The following is a 6000-nucleotide window of genomic DNA, read 5'->3' as shown; positions in this document are numbered from 1 at the left end:
AGGTGAAGCTGGATAGTCATCTAGAAGATGAATTGATCCGTTTTTTGTATATATAAATAATAGTTGTCTAATGAGAAAGATCACCAGTTGTTTCTTGCGCTCATTAATTTCTGAGCTAACCTGGCCTGACATGGTATCAGAGCACAGGTCCCAGAAATAACTCCTGCCTCTGCCAGGTTTCTGCTGCCTCATGAAACCTCTGGCCTGAGAGACTGCCTTTACCTGAATTCGCTGCCCCTCTGACCTGACAACGCATCTGCCTGAATTATCCTCTGTCTCTCTGCGCATTCATTTATGCCAATGCATTTGCCTGAAACGTTCTTTGTCTCTGCGCTGCCCCTCTCTGCGTTTGCCTGAATACTCATCAACAATCGCTCATTTATTCTGCGCAATTTTTTTATGAACGTTCACCCATCTTGAATGGCGGCCTTGATTTTGCTTCCACCGCTTCGATCTGCTTGGAATCAATAAAATACCTGGAGCGTTGATGCGTTCCTCTGGTGGAGATGCTTGGAATCAATAAAATACCTGGAGCGTTGATGCGTTCCTCTGGTGGAGATGCGTTCCTTCTGAAGCCTGAAACGTTGAAGCCTGAAGCTTGCTCGAACGTGCCTGACAGAAACGTTGAAGCCTGAAGCGGATTAAACACTGCCTATAGTATCAAAGCTAGTATCAAAGCTGGTATAGTATCACTGCCTTTGTGCGTAGGTATCAAAGCCTTTATGCGTGGTATATTTTGGATCGCTTTTCAAAAGCCGGTTGTGAGAATCAAAAAAAACCTTGAAGCATAAATACGTTGTCCATCCATTTTGAATACGCTGTCATCTTCAGAAAAACGCAGTCCATCTTCAAAAAAAAAAAAAACGCAGTTCATCTTCAAACGCTGTCATTCTCCTATACGTTGTGCTATCAGGTTCATTTTTATAGTGTACCTATCTTTGTATTTGCCTTGCTGATTTACATACACTCTGGAAATGATATGGAACGCTGGTCATTTAAATAGGCAGCGTATTTCAAGAGTTCTGTTGTGAACAAGGGGAATGAATCAAAGCATTTAAATAGGCAGCGTATTTTGCACAGTTTTATAATGCTGTAAGCAGTTGCACAGTTTTTTATAATACTGTCTTGAAGCACAAAGTGATATTATTGCAACAGCAAATGAAATGAAGTTCGATTTTTTCATAAGTCAGCAAGAAAGAGGATTGCTTGAGATTTTTTTTGGCAGAGATATTTTTTTTTACAGAATGCATAAGGCTATGACATAAGATTTTTTTTTCCAGCAGAAGTCTTGCTGTGGCATAAGAATTTTTTTTCTCCAGCAGAAGTCTTTTATCAACAGAAGTTTTTTTTTAGCAGAGATATTTTTACAGAATGCATTCAATCATTTCTATGGTCGGAATAGTTCTCACTAGCAAGGAGAACTATTCTGAATGGTCTCGGATGGTGAAACACACCCTCATCTACAATGAGCTGTGGAAAGGAGTGTGTGTCGGAGAAGAAGACAGAGACCCTGTGCAGCCCACATCAGACAAAGAACTCGCCATTTGGGAAAACAAGAACAGCAAAGCCTATGCATTGATCGCAGCATCTGTAAATGAGGAAGTAAGTCGTCATATTTCATCCTATTCCACTGCCTTTGAAGCTTTACAAAAGCTGAAAGAACTCTATGATACACATTCTGCACTTGAAGTTGTTCAGCTCATGATTAAACTCTTCACTCTTGAACTGAAAAATAATGATCCTCTTGCTCTTGCATCTGAAATAAAGTCTATAATGCATGATATAAAATCCACTAAGGTTGAGCTGGATATCTCTCTTATTGCCTTTCTCAAAGCACTCTATCCTACCTACTCTAATTATCTTGAGTCTTTACAAGCAAATGGAAACCTTAAAGATATAACCTTTGATTCTCTTGTGAAAAAGTTTGCTGAAAGAGAAAAAGCCTTTGGAAAGAAAACAGTCCCTGAATCTTCTGAAGAGACTGTTTTCCTTGCTCACAAAGAAAAGCATCCTGCTCAAGATTCTACAAGAGGAAGAGGTGGACGAAGAGGAAGAGGAAGATACTTCAGAGGCAGGGGGGCAGACATTCTCAAGTAGAAAAGTCTGATCTGCATTGCATTCGCTGCAAACGAAATGGATCACATGATGCTTCTACATGCAAGCTACCATGGGACAAGGTTGAGCAGAGAAGAAATCAGCAAAAAGGTAAAACTGATGACACAGACAAAGGTAAAGCACCTGAATCCGCTCACTATATTGAGGCACAATGTAACATTGGAGTAAATGAAGACTTGTTTAATGCTTCACTTGCTTCTTCGAAAAATGACTGGTTGCTTGATTCAAGAGCAACCTGTCATATGACTCATAGGAAAGAATTTTTTGAAGATTTCACTGACAATGTTGATGGAGCAGTATACTTTGCAGATCAGTCAAAAATCAAGCCATCAGGGCTTGGCACAATCAGGCTTAAACTGCCTGGTCTTCCAGATTTTCTTCTGGATCATGTTCTATATCTCCCACAGCTCAAGAGAAACTTGCTGTCCCTGGTCCACATCCGCCAGCAAGGTCACTCCATTCATATGTTTGATGGAAAGCTTGAGGTAAGAAAGGCATCTGACCATTCACTTGTTATGAGAGGTATAGAAGAAGAAAGACTTCTTAAACTGCAAGGATCCTCTGCTCATGCACAACATTTTTCATATATTTCTCATCATGATGAAGGTACACTTCCATCAAGTTTATTATGGCATGCTAGATTTGGACATCTAAACTATGATAGTCTCCGCTTGTTGAAGAAAAATGGTGTTGCTGGTTTGCCTACAATTCCTAGAAAACATAAACAATGTGATGCTTGCATTCTAGGAAAGCATAGCAAACAGTCTTTTCATGATTCACATTCAAGAGCACATAGGAAGCTTGAACTTATTCATTCAGATTTATGTGGTCCAATGCTTGTTCCTTCTGCAAATGGAAATAAATATATCATGACATTTATTGATGATTACACCAGAATGTGTTGGGTTTACTTATTGAAGAACAAAACTGATGCTTTTCAAACATTCAAGAATTTTCATAAGTGGATTGAAAATGATGCACAATCTCATATTGGGTCTATTCGCACTGATAATGGAAAAGAATATACATCAAATGAATTTGAACACTATCTTCGTCAACATGGGATTAAACATCAAACAACTGTACCTTATAATCCTCAACAGAATGGTGTAGCTGAAAGAATGAACAGAACAATTTTGAATATGGTACGATCCATGCTTTTCTTCAAAAATGTAAAGACAATGTTTTGGGCTGATGCTGTTCTATGTGCTGCATATATAAAGAATAGATGTCCATCTAGTGCTATAAGAAACAAAACTCCTTATGAATTGTGGTATGGACATGTTCCTTCGGTAAAACATCTCAGGATATTTGGCTCCACCTGTTATGCTTTAATACCAAAGGTACATAGAAACAAACTTGGTGCTAGAAGTCGCAAGTGTATCTTCCTGGGGTATTCAAACACATCTAAAGCATACCGCCTTTATGATGAAGTAAATAGAAAGTTTGTTTTATCTAGAGATGTCATTTTTCTTGAATCATCCAAATCTGACAGTGTTGTTGAGCGGCAACTTGATCGCTTGGATAGATTCACAAAACTGAAATCATTTCAAGAGTTTGATAATCAGATTCCACATCTTGAAGGGGGGATTCCTATACTAGATCAACATGTGGAATCTCCTTCTGAAGAACAATCTCCCCTACATGACACTCCAACAACGGATGATGCTTTAAGTGATGTAATTGATAGAATTGGGAGACTCAATCTTGATTCAGACCCAACTCAATCAACAGAACAGCCTGGACCATCTCAGAAAGGTCCCCCAAAGTGGCTGACAAAGACACTTGAAAGTGTTCATCCTGATGAAATTGGAAAAACAGGAACCAGAAATTCAAACCGACAAGATGGAGGTGATGTAGATAACTCTAATTCACCTGTTGATATGGATGTTACTTATGATTGTGAATTGAACTTGTCTACAGATTTTGAACCAACTTCCTTCAAAGAAGCTGCTTCTCATGATGAATGGAAAGAAGCGATGCAGAAGGAGTATGATGCCCTCATAAAGAATGGCACTTGGAAGCTGGTTGATCCTCCATTTGGAACCAAACCAATTGGCTGCAAGTGGGTCTACAAGAACAAGTACAAAGTTGATGGCTCACTTGACAAGCACAAAGCTAGGCTTGTGGCAAAAGGTTTTGCACAGAAGGAAGGGGTCGATTATGAGGAAACTTTTGCTCCCACAGCAAAATGGGCCACCATCCGGACACTCTTTGCACTAGCTGCTCAGAACGGTTGGAAAGTCCATCAAATGGATGTAAAAACTGCATTCTTGAATGGAGATCTAAAAGAGAATGTTTTTATGTCCCAGCCTGAAGGATTTGCTGTGAAAGGACATGAACACAAAGTATGCAAACTTGTGAAGTCCTTGTATGGCCTCAAACAAGCACCACGAGCCTGGTATGAAAAACTAACTGAGCATCTTCTGAAACTCAACTTCAAACATTTTGATCTTGATGATGCAACTTTATTTGTCAAGAAAGTTGGCAAAACAGTTGTATATCTTGTGGTATATGTAGATGATCTTTTAATGACAGGGAACAATGAAAGCTATATTGCATCCATAAAGAAAGAATTAGGAGAATTTTTTGAAATGACTGATTTGGGCTATGTTCATTACTATCTTGGCATTGAAGTAACCCAACATCCAAAGTCCATATTTCTTTCTCAAAAGAAATACATTGGAGATTTGTTAAACAGATTTGGCATGACAGAGTGCAATCCCCTTTCTACTCCAATGGAACAAAACTTGAAGCTCACATCTATTGAAGGAAAGGAATTTGAGGATGCAACAAAGTATAGATAGCTTGTAGGAAGTCTCATCTACCTCACTACTACCAGACCAGACATTTCATTTGCTGTTGGAATCCTCTCCAGGTTTATGCAAAAGCCTTGTGAGGGACATTGGTCTGCTGCAAAAAGAGTTCTAAGGTACTTGAAGGGAATTCAAGACCTTGGAATCAAGTATACACAGGTGGACGACTTCAACTTGATTGGATACTCTGATTCAGACTTCGATGGAGACAAAGAAACTGGGGTATCTACTTCAGGATATGCTATGAGTCTTGGATTGGGAGCTGTCTCCTGGAGATCACGCAAATAATCAGTACCAGCAGATTCCACAACAGAAGCAGAATACGTGGCAACAGCTGAAGCAACGAAAGAAATTGTGTGGCTCAGGAAAATTCTTGAAGATTTGCAAGTAAAACAAATACAATCTACTCCACTCATGATTGATAACACCTCTGCAATAAAGTTGGCCAAGAACCCAAAGTTCCATGATCGTACTAAGCACATCAATACTAAATATCATCTGATCCGACATCATGTTGAGGCCAAAACAATCCATCTCCGTCATTGTTCCACAAACGAGCAAATTGCAGACATCTTCACCAAAGCGCTTGGAAGAGAAAAGCTTGAAAGATTCAGAACGATGCTTGGACTCACCAACATCCCTTCAGATTAAGGGGGGGAATGTTGACACCTAATCCGAAACGGATGAGGTGAAGCTGGACAGTCATCTAGAAGATGAACTGATCCGTTTTTTGTATATATAAATAATAGTTGTCTAATGAGAAAGATCACCAGTTGTTTCTTGCGCTCATTAATTTCTGAGCTAACCTGGCCTGACATATATATATATATCTATCTATATATATATATATATATCTATATATATATCTATATATATATATATATATATATATCTATATATATATATATATATATATATATATATATATATATATATATATATATATATATAATTAATTAATTAATTAATTAGATTACTAGATATTCAACAATGAACATACAAAAAACACAAATGCTATTGCTACATGGAAAAATAAAAAAGAATGGGATTAGACTCTAGAACCTACCAA

Source organism: Pinus tabuliformis, chromosome 6, assembly GCF_031772625.1.
Source record: "Pinus tabuliformis cultivar Carrire ecotype Pingquan chromosome 6, CPIR1, whole genome shotgun sequence".
Taxonomy (NCBI): domain Eukaryota; kingdom Viridiplantae; phylum Streptophyta; class Pinopsida; order Pinales; family Pinaceae; genus Pinus; species Pinus tabuliformis.
The sequence above is the reverse complement of the archived record's forward strand: the minus strand, read 5'-3'. Positions refer to the sequence as shown.